Source organism: Falco rusticolus, chromosome 12, assembly GCF_015220075.1.
Source record: "Falco rusticolus isolate bFalRus1 chromosome 12, bFalRus1.pri, whole genome shotgun sequence".
NCBI classification, from domain to species: domain Eukaryota; kingdom Metazoa; phylum Chordata; class Aves; order Falconiformes; family Falconidae; genus Falco; species Falco rusticolus.
The window spans coordinates 5999320-6019114 of NC_051198.1; the positions used below are offsets into that span (position 1 = coordinate 5999320).

Consider the following 19795-nt stretch of genomic DNA (forward strand, 5'->3'; position numbering starts at 1 on the left):
ATGTTTTTCTTGTCAGGTGCTTTTTACATTCTTCAGTATATCTTGAGGTATCTTAAAGGTTACAAATCTCTTTTGAGCACTTCTGCACTAGTATTAACATGCTGTAATTGAAAGCAGAAGAGAGAACTACTAAAATACAGAAAATTTTTACCTTGACAGCAGTTAATGCAAATCCTGTAAAATGTAATGAAATAGCTTTTATGTATTTTAACTTAACCTACAGAACTAGGTGAGTAATGTAGTCTTCCTAAAATAATCAGAATTGTTCAAATACCTATTGAAAAGTTAAGAAACACTGCAAAAATCATTACATAAATGTTAAGAACAGAAACTTTACATGAAAACTATGAAGCAGTGTTGGGAACAGAATCTGGTAAAGCATCCCCACATCAAAATTCACTGTTCATCTGGCTGTGTGAATGGGAACAGATATCCTAGTTGTACATAATGTGGAGTTCTGTATGTGAAGAACTTGCATTGTACATTGCCATTTTTGACAGGTGTAGTGAAGGCCATCCCATGTAACCTGTGAATTCAGATAGGCTACATCTGTACGGCTGGCAATGGCTCTAGGCTGAGATCTGCAGCTGAACCTAAACATGTTAGTGATTTAAGCTACCTGTGTGAGGTCTTGTGCTGTAGTTGAAGCCTGCAGTGAGCTAGCTGACTTTCCAGGCAATGAAGCCCTGGATATCAGGTGGGCGATGCTCAGGTATTGCTGAGGTTCACACCTTGCCCTGTGTACAGCGTGGGTGCAGTATCTCTGCAGGCCAGTTGCTATTACTCTGGTGTTTTTGTAGTATGGCATTTGATCAGGGATGTTGCCAGCTGAAAAGCACAGTTGTCTTTTTTTTTTGATGCATAGTGTTTGTCATGCCCTGTTTCTTTTCAACAACAAACTTGTTGTATTGATTAAAAACACTAATCTAGTTCTGCAGGTAATTCCCTTTTCATCTATTTTAAAATACTTTAAATGCATATTTCATCTCACCAGCCATGTAGCTAGAAGAGTCATGCTGACTCCCTCTGTGAATGTTGGTCAATTTATTCATGAAAGCATGCTTTAAGCCAAGAAAATCTGTCTTTAGTGTGTCAAGAATTCCATTTTTTGTATAATTTCCTGTCAGTCCTATTTCCAGTCTTCATCAAGTCAGCTACAATACTGGTGAAAACTTATACTTGATATTCCTGTTTTTGCATGATGAAACAATTATTTAGCCTTTTGTGCCTTTTAATATTTTTTTAAATAAAAAAGTTCTTTAGTAATGACTGGAAAACTAAGGAGCTTGAGCTTATAGCAGATGAATTTTGGCAATATGATGAACCAGGGAGTTGCTAGACAGTGTTCTGCTTCTTTACACAGGCAGACAGTGTATTTCACATCGCAGTTTACATTACAGATTATGTTAAGTAGCATATGGTAACATTCTTTGGATGAAATTCTAGCTCTTCTTAAGTCAGTGACAGAATTCACATTGATTTCAAAATCATACTCACTGTCTGATTCATAATCAAAATTTTTCAAAAAATGGTATTTTTGGAAGAAATTGTAGCCTGCAAAAGCCAGGAATGCAATTTGTTACTGTTCTAAGAGTCTTGTTCACTCTCTGCTTTCCTCTAGATGCCACAAGTGCTGTAAACTGTGTTATACTGGGCAGTTTTAGCATGGCTTGGTAAAAGCTCCCAGAACAGCTCTGAAAAGATCATTGTAGTTCCACAGCTCAGCTGTGGTTTTACAGCTCTCATAATACAACTTTTTAAAACAGTAACAGATACGAATTCATTGGTTTCTTTCTGTATTCTTAATGTATAGCAAATCTAAGAGATAGGAGAGAGATTTGGTTGACTTAAAAAATAATGTGATGCAGTTTCATTTGTGATCCTCAAACCACAAAGTGACTGTATTGTAAATTATTTCATGCCTTTGCTCTAAGCTCATTCCATGCAGCTTTGTAATTAGGTCTGTAAGGGCCAAATGCAGTCCAGATGAAATCACTTGCATTCCACCTGCCTGCACTGAAGCAGACTTTGGACTATACATAATATGTGGGAGTAAGTGATAAGATCACAATGAATAGTCCCTCTGTTGAGTAATGATCATGGGGAATTTTAAGAATGCCGAAAGAAAAGCATCTTTCTTATGGAAGGAATTTATTTGTAGCTTTAGGAGACTTAAGTTGCAAGGAAGTTCTATAGTGACTACGCAAACTATTGACTGTATTTCTGTAAGTAAATTAAAACCTAAAAATATTACTGTCAAGCTGTTTCAAGTGAAGAATTTATCTCATTGAAATTATAGCAAATTTTCTTTGAAAGGTATATAGACAGAAATACTAAAAAAATCATATAAGGGTAAAATATAAAGTTTTGTCCTTGTCTTTTACTTCTGTCTCCTTGTACTTTTTGTCTTTTATCACTCTTTGTTTTGCTTATTGTTCCCTTTTCTGGAGCTCTGCAAAAGATCTTGAATCTTGTTGCATACAAGAGCTCCTCTGAATGCTCCTCTATTTCTAGATCTTGCTTTTATTCAGTTTTCACATAGAATGAATTGACTGATTTTGTTCTCCTTTTTGCAAATAGTTATTTTTTAGCCTTAATATTTTTCCATGACAAGCATTGTTGAAGTGAGTACAATCACATGCTTAAATGTATGCAAGATTAAAAGATCAAGGCCTTTCTGTGTTGCAGTGCAACTTTATACAACTTCCAAGCAGTATTCTAGAAGTCTTAAGTGAAATTGTTGTATAAGGCTTTTGTATTGTCTGTTCAGTGTGTTCTCATCATTTCAATACAAGATACTTTGGACTGGTTTTTTTGTAAGGTGACAGAAGTACTTGCCAGTCTATTATTTTTCTTCCAAATTTTTTTTTAAATTGTTGTATCATCTTACATGTCAACTGCAGTAGTGTTTTTATGATGTTTTCTTCTATATAAAACTTCATGGAATACCATAGTAAACAGCAATCATCCATGGTGGGTTTTGTGGCATTTTATTGGTAACAATTACAAAATGAAACAGGGTTAACATAAAGTCTGAGTAAGACTTAATTTATCCATTGAAATTGATGGGAGCATTTAGGTGATGAATAATAATTCATCACTTTTATAGTGAGCTTAGAATTAAAATCTGAGCCAAAACTGTTATTAAATGAAATGCAAATTTCAACTGTTTACATCATACAGTCCAACCACTTGGATAAAGGTACATGTTTGGTTCTGTAAGTTTGCATATTTCCTTTATAAATTACACTTTTTGTTTCTTTAGTGTTATAAACTATTCATATCTCTACATCAAAATGAAAACATCATCATAGTTTAGTTTTTATTATTGATACTGGAAATGTTTAACTTAATGTTCTTAAGAATGGAACTTTTTTACTCCAGTTGTATATTAAATGTCTGTATGTTTTTATTCAGTTCTAAACAGGACCATTGGATCTTAGATCATGTATATTTGTGTGTGTTCATGAACTCTTACTCTAATAAGAGGCCTCCAGTGCTGAAACAATTACCAATCAAATGATATGAAAATATTCAAAGCTCATTTAGCGTGTATAAGTTCCAAGGGGAACATATTTTAAAATGGGAAACTTCGCAGAAAGTTCAATGAGATCCATGAGTACTGTGTTGTTACAGTTGAATCTTGTACTAGCTGACTTGAAAATATAAATAGGACAGCATTATGTGCACAGTTGTGAATACTATTGGGACCGATGACCCATCAGCCATTGGGCCAGTAGCAAACTTGAGCTGACTGACTTAAGTAGAAGACATACTGTTATGAATAAATCACCGCCACAGTGGTTTCCAGTCTTTCAGAGCCTTCTTCATGTGCATACATCTAGAAGTATAAATACCCAGACTCTCCATTTTGCAGTTCAGAATAGACAACTTTGTTAGAATCTTCAACTTTTTTAAGAAATCAACATGTTGCTTCATTAGAAAGGTCTTGTCACCTTCCAGTGGTGAAGGTTATCAGCAGAAAGACTGCTCTTTTCAAAAAACTCTGCTGGTTGAGGCTTGGCGACATTGTCAGGTGTGCAGATTTTCCCTATTCCCAACCAAGGCATAGGAATTGAAAACAGACTTTGTCATAGTTCATACTTGTTGTGAGGGTTTTTTCCAGGAGCCCTCACATAATACGTTGTGCTGTTTTGCCAGAGGTGACCTGTAATACATGTTTGTTCATCCATGGGGGATGGCAGTGGTGGCAACTACCGTTAACAGACATAGCAAGATCTTCTGGGGGAAAAGAGGTCCTGCCACAGAGCACAAGGGGTGACATTTGAGGTCCACTTCTGAGTGACTCCTATAGATTGACTGTCCAGGCAGCATCAATGCCTCAGCCTTGTGTCAAAAGGAATAATGTTGGCAAGTAAATAACATATGATTCTCTCATGCTTCATCTTGCTGTTCCTAATTAAAATAATACCTCCCCTGATATTTCTGGTTGAAATAGAAATGAATATGTCTTTACTACAGATTCTATTTCAAGAATTTCAAGAACTGAGTATACACAGTTGAAATCAGTGATCCTACTCGTGTACGTAACCTCGGTGTGTGTCCAGGTGATATACCAGTTTAAGCCACAGTGCATGTGACATGCAGAATTGAACCACCACAACAACACACCATTTTTGAAATGTTTCTGGTAAAAAATAACTGAAATCTGGCCTGTGTAAATAATATGTGGGAAATTAAATTAGTAATTCAATTTAGTCACTTGGAGACAAATCAAAAGCAAGGAGTGAGTAGAAAAATTGAAGATAGTATTCCACTGGAAAAATACAAATAGTTACTGTCACTTCTTTATTATTCACATAAGAAGGAATAGCATTTCTTTCAGGGTTTCTTCTATAAGAAATTCTTGCTTTATTTCCTTAGCAAAACAAGAAATAACACTAAGTAGTATATATATAGAAGTCGTGATAAATTCTTTATTTCAATCATCATGAGCTGAAAATGGATGCTTACAACTCTCCAAAATACTTTATTATACTCCAAACAACTTATGAGAGCCGTTGTATTCTTTTTTCATTCAAATTAGCAATGAAAGAAGGATATGTTGGAGAAAACATTTTATTCTGAGTACGAAGAAAAAGGAAATAAAATAGAAACACTCAATGAAAAATATGCTGCTTATGTTACTGATATTATATAATTTTGCTGTGACTTAATATTGTCACAACCTTTTCATACTGTCAAACTCTGACCTCATGAATTATTTCGCAGCCACACTTTACCCATCATTTTCTGTTTTCAGTTTTAATCCTTAAGAACACAAAGTAAAAGTTTTGGGAATCATCACTTTGTATTTCTGCTTAATTTTTTTCTTTTCAATCCTTCACAGAATTGTGCTACTCAGCACACAGTTCATCAGCAATAACAATTGTAAAAAATTATTCTTTGTATTTTCACTGGTTGCATGCTAGTTAGGGGTTAGCACTTAATTTCTATTCCATGTGTACATTTTTTACCTTTGAGCACAAAATTTGTGTTCATTTGTAAGAAATACCTGTTTGTTTTGCTGCTTCACCACTTCTGTTTGCCTGGCACTCTGGAAAGGATGTCCCTTGAACTCTGCTGGACTTGGGAAGCATGGAAAAGGTCTAAGGACCTTACTACTGGCACCTTCTGAGTGTGGAGAAGGGAGTGCCCAGTCCTGTTGTACTCCCCCCAGCGTTGGCAGATCATTTTGGCACAATGATTTTAGTGTGGCTGCTATGCAGTGGCAGCTTTGTATTGCTCTGGAGTCGTTGGTGAAGGAATTGGTGATGCATCTAGTAACAAACAGTGGGTTTTATCAAGCCAAATGAGGCAGTTACTGCTGTGATCGAAGTTCAAAGTTTTTGGTATTATTTTTTTTTGCTATTTCTCCCTGTTGCTGACACAACCTGTTCTACAGAAGGTTCTGGTTTATTTTCTGCGGCAACTGTGGGCTTCTGTTTGACCATTCTGCAGATCTTTGTAATTGGGGTATATGCTGATATTTTTCTTAAAATGGCCTTGTGGTTTTGGGTACGTTCCTTATTTTACATTTTAAATGTTCTAATGTGAACAGAAGAAATAATGTAAAAGAGCACCTACAGTGCTGCAGGAAAGAGGAGTGATGTGTAACTATCACTTCAAGATAGAATGAGTTCCCACGAGCTCTAAAGACTTGAGGCTACAGAACGAAATTGTTGCTTTGTTACTTTGAGTAAGCATATAGATTTAAAACTTGAGTCTTTTCAAAGAGGGATGTAAGGGATTTTGATGCCAAAAACATATACTGGAACATCCCTAGAATCCAAGGATCTGTGTAAGAGGGGTGTGGCCTTGGGCCCACAGGATTAGTGTTGTGCCTGTCTCTGCAGAAAGTAGCTGTAGGAGAAAGCTGTAAGCATCTCTTAACTGCTGCAGGCTTATGCAATTTAAATTTCTTTAGTGAAGCAGTCATCTTCAGACTGAGTTTGCTCAAATAATACCAGTAGCAGATGGTTGGGCTTTGGAACTCACAGGAACAACTGTGTACATACAGGTGCTTACTGTGTTCAGGTGAGAAGGCTGCATACAGGCAGGTACCCTGAGGCTACAGCCAAAATCAGTGTGATGACACCAAACTAAAAGGAGAGCTTTTCTTTATTCAGGAAGAACCATCTCTCTGTACCCTTTAAATTAATTTCTTTTACCCTGCTTGTAGAACCTCTGCTACAGTTACTGACATCAGTACAAGGATCCCCACTGACAAATGTGAATCCAGGATTTTACACAAGCGTTGTAATCGCAGAGTCATTTAGGTTGGGGAACACCTTTAAAGTCCAAACATTAACCCCCTAGGACTGCCAGGTCCCCCACTAAACTATGTCCCTAAGCAATGGTGGACAGGTCATTGATCGCAATACATGTGTACACCAGAATTAACATAAAGATGCCAGAGTCAAAAGAGGAGCAGCAAGTGCAAAGTCTAGCAAATAGTTAAAAGTTTTTAGTTTTCAGTTTTCCATGTATTGCTCTAGATGTGGCATATAACTGCATGCTGATTCTTAAAATTTTGTCATTTTGAATACTTTTCCTCACATCATTTTGGGTGTGATTTTTACTGCTCCTGTTACAATCCTCTGCAGAAGTCAATGTTCCTTACAGTGGTAAAGCAGCTTGAAATCACAGCCTTTAAATCCTTTAAAACGTTAATCCCTAGTTCCAGCATTTTGTGAAATGCCAACTGCTGGTAGTGTGCTGCAATTAAAGCACACATAAGGCAGTGCCGAAGGGGGGGAATTAATATCTGGCCTGCATGAAATAGAAATGTGAGAATGCAGGTACATGTTGCCTTGCCTTGTCCCAACTCAATTTGCTTTTACTGATTACTCAACTATAATTTATTATTCCCTCAGCTGTGTTCATGTATCTGTCAATCCAAACCTTAACCTGTATCAGTGAACTGAGTATAGAAAATAAGAAAAAAGAAGAGGTAAGGTTTGCTTGGGGGGTTTTTTCCTCCTGAAATCATTTTAGTCTCACAAACAGCTGCACAAATGCAGCTGTGGGAATAGGATAGCAGCAAACTGCTGATTAACTTAGTTATGCACAAAGGTGGTAGGAACCTTGTGAAATGTCTTTGCCACTGGGGAATGGTAGCGGTCAGCTTAAGATGGCACCTGATGAAGCAATCTCCTTAAAATAAGTACCAGTGTTCCTGTTCCTTGTGTAACTCATGTATGTCGTTTGGACGGTCTTCAGAGGAAGCTCATATCTGCCCAATGCAGGTGTTTGAACTTGGATGGAACACCCCCACACACACACCCCCCACACCCCCTTTCCTCTTGCTTGCTACGGGGTTTTTAGGAACGACTCTAAAACCATGGCTTCTACTAGGTGCCAAAGTCAGGCAGATTTGATCAACTTGATTTGGCCAGAAATACTTTGTGGTCATAAAAACCTATCAAGACCACTCTTCTTTGGGAAAAGTAAACAGTACTACTGTTCACTCTCCTTCCTGTATCTCCATCCAGTAGCGTTGTTGTGAATGCTGGCCGCCTTTTAATCTTCCAAATGGTCTAGAAGTCCTTGTATTATGGCAGAAATCACTGCTCTGCCTGGAATTCTACTGCAGTGTTTCCAGTCACAGTTTTTTTGCTACAGCAACAATAAAATATTTCAACTTTTAGCATATTGTACAGCTGACTAGCTACACTGGGGACCAGAAAGATTTTGTCTTGTTGGCTTTGGTAGTTGTTAGATCTAAACATTGCTCCATTATTTGTTACTGTGTTCTCTTACAGCAAGTGAATGTTTGAGTTTTTAGAAACAAATAGAAAATGTTTGCTATTCCCTCCCTTTTGGGTTATTTTTCCTGGTCATATTCTAGCAGCGCCATTCATGTTTGAGTAGGTTTAGGTGTGTTTCTAGCCCCTTTGTTGTTGTGTATTGATCAAGTCTTCAGGAGCAAGGTCCACTGAGTACAGAGAGAGGTGGAGAGGCTCTGCAGTGGGAAGCAGGACATCCCAGCAGCAGCTGTGCATTTGCTCATCGTGGATTTTTTTCATGGCTTCAGCTTTAGGTTAGAGGTAGACAAGCAGAAGTGAAGCAAGGGTCTGTATATATCTGTTGTCCCTATTATAGCAGTGGTGAAAAGGGATTTATTAACAGTCTGTTGGTGTGGTTGGTAGCTGGGGTGGCAATACATGCTCTCAGGTTGAAGTGGAGACGAATTCTGTACTGTCTGATTCCCTCTATTATTCAGCCTCTATGCTGGAGGAGCAGGGTCTGACAGTTCTTTTGTGTGTTGAACTAGATTGTTAGTGCCATTTGTGTCTTTGCCGTTGTGCTGATTTGAAGAAAAATAGCATGTAAAAGTGTGCATGTAAATAACAAAGGGCTTAACCAACCCTACCATGTTGTAATTTACATCTAGCTATACGTTACTATTAAGTAGCAAATAATTAGTATCTAAGTCAGTAATCTGAAGGGCCCAAGTTCTGTGGTTTCCACTGGGTCTGGAAATTACTTAGTTGAATACTGGCATATATAGTATAATCAGCAGGTTTCAGTATAGTGACTTAAAAATTATATGACCTGATTTAAAGTTCAGCTTCACAAAAATAAGAGAAATTGATTGCTTGATGTACAGCAGGCCAGCAGTGTGATTGTGGACCCATTTATGTAAACACAAACTGAAACTTACCCTGTACTTCAAGTCTGATATTGTTGACAAAATTAATCATCTAATGTATTATCCTGCAGCTATGCACATAATTCCCATTTGACAGTCCATTTGATAGCTTTTTTTAAGTAGGTCCCAGACTGCATTTGGCACCATGTGATAACAGCCAGGCTTCAGTGCCACGTCTTGTGAACTGCTAGTAAATATTGCCAATCAAGTGCTTTATATATAAAATATTTGTTTTTTCATTACCTTGAGAGAAGCAAGATTTGAAGAGGCAGATGGTAACTTTTAGCAGGCTAACTGATGAGACCAGCAAACAAGCTTTTGGACACAGACCCTTTTCCAGGTCTCTAAAAAATAGCTCTGATCATGCCAATTAACTATTTGTGTGTCCTGTCCTCCAAAAAGATTTGTGGCAATGGTGTTTGCAATTCTTTTTTCCTTGAAAAAGGTTGGCTGGAGATTACTTGCGAAGTTGCAGGGTGGGGTTTCCTCATGGAAATAGGGATTAAAGAAGACTTGAAACTTCCCTATTTGGTGCTGCTTCTCACAGGAACAAGTGAACAAAGGTAGAAGCAATTCCTGGTTTTGTGCCTCAGTTTCATATAAGCATAAACTTGCTTCTTTCAGAGAACATTCACAGAAGAATCAGATGTCAGCCTCTGTCCTAGGAGCTGTTGTTAGTTCCCTGACAAATAAATCTGTTTTTATGCTTGATAGGCTCACTGTGTGTTACCTAATACAGGAATCCATTTAATGCAGAACCGGGGTTTGGGTTTTTTTTTTCCTGCTTTACAGAAAAGTTTCAAGTAAAATTCATAGCTCTATCTGGAATTATTAGAGTTGCCCAGCTTTGTCACTGAATCTGGATATGAAGTAAAGCCTGTGTTGAAGTCCATTTATAGACTTTGTTATGGTAATAGTGGTACCAGTTGTCTCCGCAGATCTTTTCATATATCATTGGCATTCATTAGCCCTTACCACAGTGTATTACTTATTCCTTTCCAAAGATCAACAGACTTCTCATAAATAATTCTTTTACTTTTAAGAGAACTCGGAAAATAGTACAAAATTCTCATGTGTGCTTCAGTGAAACAATTTTTAATGGTATTAGCATGTAGTGTAGACTACAGAGCATGAAGAATGTGAACAACCCCTCAATATGGTTGTTAAATCAGGTCACGTTTGTGTTTGTGTTTACCTAGTGCTTGGCTGATATTGGCACTTGGTTGACAGCAAGCTGGCAGGGATTTAACCTGCATTAGGCATGGGCGATGTTTGCTTATCGAAGGGCAGGAAAAAGAAGTGACATGTCATTTCAGCTCCTTCTGCTAACATGGTATGGCTGTCATATCAAACTCGGCTCTTGTGGATTGTGTTTCATGACTTAATGTGAGGGTAGGGTTTTATGTCTTCATTTTCAGAATTGCTATTTTAACTAGTCCCTTTAAAGCTTATTTTTTCCTCTTATCTCACAGCTCCATCTGCTGTTGGTGCACTTGGTTATATTCGATCTCCATCTTCAGTTTTCTCTTAAACGCATACACAGAGCTAAAAGCTGTTTACACTTTTTGTGTGCTCTTGCTGTTCAGTTCTTCCTTTGTCCTCCTTAGGCTCCCCCAAATTTCTCTTCTACTTCCTTCTTGCCCCTGATTTAAGTGCTGTGAGCACCATCATGACATTGTGACTGATGGTTTTAAGTGTTCCTCTGATCTCTTTGGGTCACAGATTGGAGACTTGCATGAGGGGGTTGCATGCCAGATGCTTAACATTTATTGGGAAAAGCTTCTTATCCGTGCACGCATCTAATTGTTTCCCTAAATTCTTACAATGTCACATTCCTGTTACTGTAACAAACTTGCCTTGATAAATGCAGTCTTCTTTCACCAATTTGAAATGATTCCACAGCTTTTAGCATGCTCTTTTGAAGGTGTCATGGCCCTGATTGCTTCTTCCTCTCCCTGCTGCATTGTACATCAAACATCAACTGCCCTTTTGTAGTTTCAGGGCTCTTCATCATGATTCCCAGTGGCTGTCACCTGTGCTTTGTTTCTCTCAGTAGTAAGAAACGTACTGTCACTCCTGATCATTCCAGGACCTAAGCATTTGTCATTCATTTTTTCTACTCTAAACTCAAGTCCTTTATAGTCTAATTTTTGTGGCCTTTTGCAGCGAAAAATGCCACCATAAAATGTGACAAGCTGCCTTGTTATCCTTCCTCAGGTCCTCATACAGAGGGAGTTCCTCTCTTTACTCTAAACTCACTTTTTGACTCTTGTGTAGAAAGTATTATCTCATTATTTCCAAGGCCTCTCATACCTCTCCAGTTTAGCTATGTGTATCTCTGGCAACTTTTCCCATGAGCTGTTTGGGACACAGAATAACTTTGGTTCGGTTTTGGTACTATGCCAGACAAAACAGCATGTGGCCTGACTGCAGTTCTGAGGTGTTGTGTAGAAATACAGATGATGCTAGCATGCCCTTGCTAAACATTTTAGTTGCAATAACCTGTGGGTGAAACCTGGCCACGTGGCAGGCAGGATACTTAGAAACCTTAGGAATAGCTGTGCAGGAGTATCATTCTCATATTTTGTAAAGCTCATGCTCTGCTCCTGTGTTACTGGAGCTCTTCTGTTATGCATTCTGAAGTGAAATCTTCCCAACTTATGTTGTTCATCTAAGGAAGACATGAAACACAAACAATTAAAATCAGCTAGCATTTATTCTGGGAAGATATAAATGTGGCAGCACTGTTCAGCTGCTCCTTTGTGATGATTATTAATCATTCAGGATGCTTTCTGAATGTTAAAAACTGTTCTGGCATGGTGCAGTGGGGAATGGCTTGCTTCCTCCAGAGCTTCCAACACTACTGGCCACAACTTACCTTTTTCTATGCAAAGTTATATAGCAAAATCTCTCCCATGGAAGATTTAACGGTGACATAACCAAATCCTGTTCTGAATGTTTGTCTTGATACTGTACTTTTGGGGACTGTGGGAGGGGTGTTTTTGCCAACAGTGAGATCTAGCAGATAACACCAGGTTTTATCCTAATCATGTCATTTTATTGCTTCACAGAAGGAAGAGTTTCTCAGCACATCAGTCTAATTAGACCACTGTTTATCCATCCAGTCCAGAACTGCTTTGTAAGTTGCTTGCTCATAAACTAGAAATCAGAGTTGAGTAGAATTTGCAAATGCATTGTTAATGGATTCTCTCCCTCTCTCAATATGTCAGTTTAAACTTTCGATCCACTATTATATGACTCAATCAAGCGTGTGTGTGTGTGTACATATATATATATGTATAGGTATGTGTCTTGGCTTCACATTTATTATCCTGTAGTTAGTAAAATGAAACTGATCAAGAGTATCAGAGAACAAAGAGGCTGTTACTTTGGCACGTAATTTCTAGTCTTACGTGTTTCACAGCAGTATCAGTGTATAATATTTTAAAATCTCAGCATGCTGCCATCTTTCACTGGTTTTTGTGGAGATGTCAGACTGTGAACCTCATCAGGAGGCAATTTTATTTTTGAAGAACAAAGGAAAACACACACACACTTTTGTATTGTAGTGTAATCGCTGCTGCTGCAGTAGCACATATATTACAGAGACTTGAACAACTTGCTGACATTGGACGGAAGGTCAGGGAGCTGGTGGTGTCACTGAAGTCCTTGTAACCTGATCCAGTAGCCTAAGATAGCCAAGACCCAAACGAGACAGCTTTATTAATTGAGGAGGCAGTTTGGGGAGCAGTGGGGAGTGACTGTTAGTAGTAGTTATTTCCACAACAAGAGCCTGCTTAGTTTGTGAGGGAATAGTCGGCGGTCATGACATGTATATGATCAGCTTGTAAAAAGGAACTTCATGAAGTGGCAGGTAGAAACACAGTTCTGTACAGCAGGGCTACTTAGGCTGCTGTTAGGGTTCCAGAAGCACTCCCAAACTGCAGCTTAACAAAACTGTGATGTAGCTTGTGCACTTGCCTAGCTCTTGGTTCATACTAACCTCAGTAATTGTCATGACAAAACCAAGCCAACAAAAAGATCAGCCGAATGTTCCATCTAGTCCTTGCTCTTTCTAAATGGGAGACATCTTCATGATTTCATTATGAACTGTGTTGCCATGGATGAGTGTCATACAACACTGGCAACAGATGCAACTGTTGAGGTGCAAAGCCTGCAGACTAGTAAGAAAGACTGGATTGCTGTCCTACACTTAGTGCTTTTTTTTTCATGTAAAAAATCCAAGATTTCAAGTCCAAGGGAAAGTAACTATTCATCCAGGCAATTCATTGTGGTGTACCTCAATGTCTTGCTCCTTAATGCATATCTGTGTGTTATGGGAGCCCGTTGCTATGGTCTCTAATTAATCAATTAAATCCTTCTGGAGAAATAAGGACAAAGCTCTAGTGTTAAACTGTGTAACAGTCACTATGGAGTGGCCAGTTTGCTTCAGTTATCTCATGGGCTGGACCAGGGTCACAAGCAACTCTCGGTCACCCAAGTGAATCTCATAGTGGGAAATGGAAAATGTTTCAATCATTTTCTCTGCAATCAGTACTTTGCAGAAATGTCTACACATATGCAGCAGTGAGGGAAAAGGGAGTGCTACCTGGTACTGGCATTACCTGGAATTGCCTTTTTCACCCACAAAATAGGTTTGGTTCCAGGCCAGACAACTGCATTCTCTTATCTCATGTTTCCAGCTCCATATTCTCCATGGATATACCAGAGTATTGCTCTGTTTTAGCTTTTCCATTTGCCATTGTACGTGATTTCAGTGTTAACTGGTAATGCGTAAACTGAATGTTTGTTACAATGAAAGCTTAAATCAGTGATTAGAACAGTTAAAAAATGTTACCATTTTCCTGGAAATACAGCTAGCACTGGGCAGAGCTTACTAATACAAACTTGAGAAATTGTGGGTGGATATTGTATTCCCAAGGGGTGAAATAGTTGACAATAGCATGGCAACTGACAGCAACAGAAGTCTTTCTTGGTACTCATATGGGGCCAAAGAGAATACATGATGTTCAGAAATCAAGGGGATAGTGAAGTAGTTGGCTGTGGTAGAGCAACAATATCCAGGCTGTCCTGGAGTTCTGAAAGTGTTTGTATTGTTCCTGAGCTGCAGTGGTGGTTTGGTGCAGATCAATGCATGTGTGTGTGTGTATCCTAAATTAAAATGTGTCTCCAATTATTTAAACTTCAAAATACCAAAAGTGATTAGGTTACATTTGAACTTACTTTTAATTTAAAGTGCTCTTGATGAAGTATAAATGTTTAAAACAAAACTTCAGCATCAGAGTCCGGTGCTAAACCGCTAAGATTCTGTGAGCCGTGAAGGCTCCTCTTAATCAACTGTGTTTGCATTCTGTAATTAAGCCTTATGATGGCCTTGGTGGCTTTGAATATTTTATTGGGTAGCTTGAAACTTGTTTGAACCTTTCTTGCAGTCAAATAGGTTTTTTGCAGTAATCCTGAAAGTAAAAACCTGCACATGATGTCCTTGAAATAGCAAGTATTAGAGTACTGTGCACAGTGGGTTAGATCTGTTTAGCACAGTAGCTTTGCTGGAAATACTGGGAATGACAGCTCATATTAAATAAGCAGTTTTTTAAAAATACAGTGTGTGTTTAAAACATTTCAGTTGTTGTGTCCAGTGCTGCTTGTATAATAAAATGACATAGTGACTTTACAGCAATTAACAAACACCTTCTTTTGATATACCCTTGGCACTTCAGTGTGAGTTGCCTAGCAATGTCAGGCTGCTGATACAGCCAGAGCTTTTGTCTCACAGGGATACCTATGTCACCTTTCTGTCCAATTTTAACTCTTTTGGTCCTCAATCTTTCAGAAACACTTGGAACTTCAGTTGTCTTTGTAATTTCCCCCCCCCCCCCCCCCCCTCCCTGCTGCTTCTGTTTGTTACAGTTAAATTGTTGTAAGACCAGCATGAGATGTTTTATGGTGGTGAGGATGAGTAACAAAAGCAACCAGGACATGTTGTTTGTTACAAAAACTTGAGTAGCCCCTTTGTGAAATTTAACAATAGTTGCTCCGGAAGAAATTACTTGTACTTTCTTGCTGTTTTTCAAGTATGTCATACCTTGATGCTGTCTGCTACAGGCAGTGTTTTGTATTCTGTTTGCTGAGCTGGTGAATTCTGAATGTTTCATAAAAGCCTCATTGGGAGGAGGAACCAAGCAATTTTTCCTTCATGTTAGTAGCAGGGTTATTAAGGCTTCATAACTTCTTACTCTCAGAGGTAGGAGCCAGAGAAAAGGAAGGTGGCCCAGACTTGCAGAATTAGGGGAAAAAAAACCCCCACAAGCAGCAATTTATTGCTCTAGTTCTAATCTAATTTACTGAGTCATTCTTCTGGTTGAAAGGTTTTGTATTCTCATGTTGCACAGTGGTTTCATAGTTTTGAGGCCATTGTAAAAATGAAGGGAGGCCTGGAGGAAAAATTCAGAGATAGGCAGGCGTAGGCAGCAATCCCACTGCTGTCTCTCCTTGGACGTCTGTGCCTGGGTTCCAAGGATGGAATTTTAGTCAGATTTAGCAGGTTAGATTATATAACTGCTAGCTTGGTTTTGTGTTATTTAGAGCTTGTTCTTATGCACTTAAGTTGATTATACAAACTTACGAAAATTTGTTATAAACCAAGAAAACAATTTAACACAAAAATGCTGCTAATGGCTTAAAGTTTATAAGCACCAAACTGCAGAAGAATATTCTGAGAAAAGCATAGTTACATGCTTGGTCTAATCAGGTATGGACCCCTAGGTATCGCCTCGTGGCCACCATTGGTGGTAGAACCTTTGATCAGGCTTTGTATGGTGGTTGTGTTATTGGATGGATACTTCCTTAAGAGTTAAACCCCAGTGTTTGGCTGCTTCTTTTCCAGGCAAAAATCAAAACTGCACGGATGACATTACATTGTTAGCAAGCATAAGGCACAGCGTATGCCAAACTACAAGGAACTCCCAGAGGGAGCAAGAGACATTGCTGTCTAGCACTTGCTTTCCTCTCTTCACATGTTAGACAAGCTCTGTTTGTTGCCATCCTGTTGACTGTATCCCTGTAATCAGTAGTGAGCACAAAGACAGGGGAGTGTATTTGGTTCCTCCACAGTGAGAAAAAGCGAGAGCCTACTGTGCGCCCTAAAGATGCGTACTTGTAAAACTGGCATCATTCAGTCTTTAGGTTTTGACGAATGCACTCTTCTTTCCCCAGCACTTCAGTACTGCGGATGCCACCATGCAGCTGCCTTGTTATTTCTGCTTATTAGCTGGAGAAGGGACAGAATTAGAGAGTGGGTGGCTTTGAACACCTCCATTACTGGCTGAGGGTCCCACCCAGTCCAGCATCTTACTCAAATGTACATCTTCAGTTCTCTTTTCCCTTCCCCTCATAAAAGAGTAGGTATGCAAAGGGCCTGACACTTAGGAGGCATGCAGAGGGCTTGCTGATTATTAACTGAGGCTTGACTGGAGACCAGTGCTAGCAAAGACTATATCCTACTGTTCAGAGACATGGAATCAAGGCCTGTGATCTCAGATTGGCTGCCTACAAAACACAGCAAAGCTCCCATTTAGGGACGTGTTTGTATCCCCTTAAGAATTTAAGTGGACTTCTCTACACAGGCACTGTGGGTCTCTAGTGTTTCACTTAACTTATTAACAAATGAACTTGTAAATTCAACATAGCTGTTAAAGATATCAAGTCAGCTACCAAGTTCAGCCAGTATTGCTTGTGCACATCTGCATGCTGCTGAGGTAAAACAAGCAATCAAACAAAAAACCCCAGACGTGATAGTGTACCTTGGATGTTTCTAGCAATCAGCAGTGTTACTCAAGTTAGTGAGCCTGTTAACAACCCGGTATTAAGGCATTTCTGTTTTACCATATTAGTATATTATTTTAAAAACCCCAACATACAGAGGCCCCCAGGATTTCACTGGGTTTGAAACTGGACAAATACACTACAAAAGAAGTTTTCTGCCCAGAACAGAAGTAAGCTATGATCAGAGAATGGCTTGTAGGAGTCAAAGTTGCAAAGGTCAGACCTCAGGAAGTCAGGTAGTTGGGTTTTTTTCTGGAAACATCTTGAGTGCTTGCAGCTGTAGCTGGAGGTAACTCCTTTTAGGACTGTTGAACATGAATGAAATCAAATATAAGGCTCTATTTATTTTAGTTTTTTTTTCTCTTGCTGTCTTTTGCCTGTCTTTGCTTTTTTGTTGCGTCTCAGAAAAATGTATATGACATTTTATGTTAATTATCCCTGGAAATTTATAACAACGGCTGAGTTACATTCAAGACAGCAAGTTTTAGTGCAGTGTGACACTTCTAACTATGCAAATCTCAGTTTTACAGATCACTTTCTCAATTTTGATCTGCAAGAAGTCTACTTGTTTATATTTATAACATATTATGCATTTGTATATGTGCAGACAGTATATTTTCCTTACCAAAACCATTTGGATACATAGCTTCTTGCCAAGAAAACAGCTTTCCTGACATTTAGCCTACCTATATGTCTCAATCTGTCAGTCTAACACAGCACAAAGCTCATTTGTAGAGGACCTGTTTGCTAAGTAAAAGATCTTTTGAGTAACTGCTTTGAACCGGTGAGGGGGATGTTAGTCACAGAGTGGCTGAGAGGACAAGGAAGAACCACCACCCTACGTGACTGATCTGGTTGCAGTCCACTTAAAATGATCATTTCCCTGATGACCCCCAAAAGTAAATTTTAATCAATATTTTTAGAAATGTCTGTTGGCTTTGCCCTGCTCCCTTGTAAGGGGATACAGTGTTTTTTTAGGAGTTTAGTCTCCTAGCTTTAATCATCTTCTAACATTCAATACAGACATGTCTTTGGGGGCTTTTTTCAAGTCTCCATTTTACTCTAGAAGTAGGTAATCTTTGAATCTCTGTATCTTAGCCTCACCTGGAAAAACAGTTCACCTTACATATGTTCTGATTATTAGGAATGAAAGCTGTACCCTAGCAGCCGCAGGAATTGTAACTCTTAAGCTGTGCTCACTGGTAAAAATGTACAGCCCAAAAATATGATGTATAAGATCTTTTGCTGGACTACTTTTGAGTTGATCTGGGATGACAGAACCTATTTCAGGCCAACAGTTATTCTATGGTTTCCATGGAGATTAATGATGTCAGAGGAACAACATCTGAGTGCAGTTTTCTGGAAAGCAAGGCTATAATGTTACAGTGAAGTCTTTGCATTTTTGTAAACTTGTAGAATAGTGAAGTACATTTTCTCAGTGGATTGCAGTTTGCTTTTGATTCGTGCTGAACATGAGCTGAAGTAATGCTTTTGCAGTGTGCTGGTTTTCCTGCAGCTTACCTCAGTGCTGCTGTAAGTGAGGATTTCAGTACCATCTCATATACCATCTGTTTCAGCTTTGATTGCTGTTCTCTTTACTTGCATATTTTGTGTATGCTTATATTATCTTATTGAAATATCTGATATCTTCTGTTTGCGCTGAATTGCCTTAAGGGTGATGCCCAGGTTTCCCTGAGAGTCTCTCTGCAATGTGTGAGCATCAAAATTAGAGTAAGTTATAGCTCTGCTCAGTTCTCTGAAGTTTAGGAGCTGCCATGAAGGACAGTAGACATAAGAGTGGAGAAGTGGCTAAGTGAGAAAATGTGAAAGTTAGAGAGGCATAATTTAAACCTTAAAATTTGACCTTTAAGGATTTGAAAACCGTTACCATTACTTCCAGTTTTACAAAGATTAAAATACCGCTCCACTGTGGAGAGGTTACTGACCAAGGAAATAAATTTGTTAGAAGCCGTATTGCCTGTGTACTGTTTTTGCAAAGGGAGGGATTAGGAGATCTGAAGGTGCCTCAATCCCACTGAAATTTTGTAGCTTTTCAGCAATTCCTGAATGAGAAGCAGGCTCTGCAAGCATTGCTGGTTCCATATTACTAGCTAGGGTTTTTTCCTAGTTCCACAGCTGCAGATTTGCTATGCATTATTTGAGAGATTCTTGTAAAGTTAAGTTTATCAAAATGAAAGTCAAGCAGCAGTACTTAAATTTGGGCTATTATTCAGGTTGGAGCAGAAAATGGGGGGCAAAGACTTGTTCAAAATAAGAAGAATGGGGGAGAAAAGGTCTTAAGATTTTATGCTTAAGTTGAATTAAGTTTTATTACTAAGCCACTTGTTGCTTCTGTAACACTGCCTATTGAAAAGTGCTTATGCATACATACATACTGAAGAACAGTCTGAGGAACAGTAATGATGGTAAACAATGTCAACTCTCTGCCTGTTTTTTCTCAGAAGATTCTTAAGCAGAGAACAATCTTTTCTGGAGTACCTACTATGCTTCAGTCTCCATACTTGGTTCTTGTTTCTTAACTATAATAGTAACAAACATCTTTTATGTAGAGGGAAGCACCAGACTATGTAAACTTGCTTTAATAAATTGCACAAATTATCAAAATGTACTCATATTTTAGAGAATTTATTTTTTAGAAAGCAAAGTGGTGAAGCACCTCTGAGCTCAGATCCTTTTATGTGTTAGATCAGCAGAAAACGAATTATTTTTTCCCCCAGGCCAGTTTCTAAATTCCTGAAATGCACAGCTTACACAGCAAGGGAATGGCCTACTCTT

At 38.6% G+C, this 19795-nt stretch overlaps 1 protein-coding gene across 5 annotated transcripts in view; it reads left to right on the forward strand.

The window, feature by feature from the left end:
* Nucleotides 1-19795, forward strand: part of PLCB4 (phospholipase C beta 4) — a 208706-nt gene that overhangs the window by 63258 nt on the left and 125653 nt on the right. For 3 of the 5 annotated variants that reach the window (XM_037405510.1, XM_037405509.1, XM_037405511.1), the window contains one exon: nucleotides 12226-12293. The exons of the other annotated variants lie outside the window; for them this stretch is intronic. The gene's annotated coding sequence lies outside the window, so the exon portion shown is untranslated. The remainder of the gene's footprint in view (nucleotides 1-12225; nucleotides 12294-19795) is intronic. 5 annotated transcript variants of the gene reach the window in all.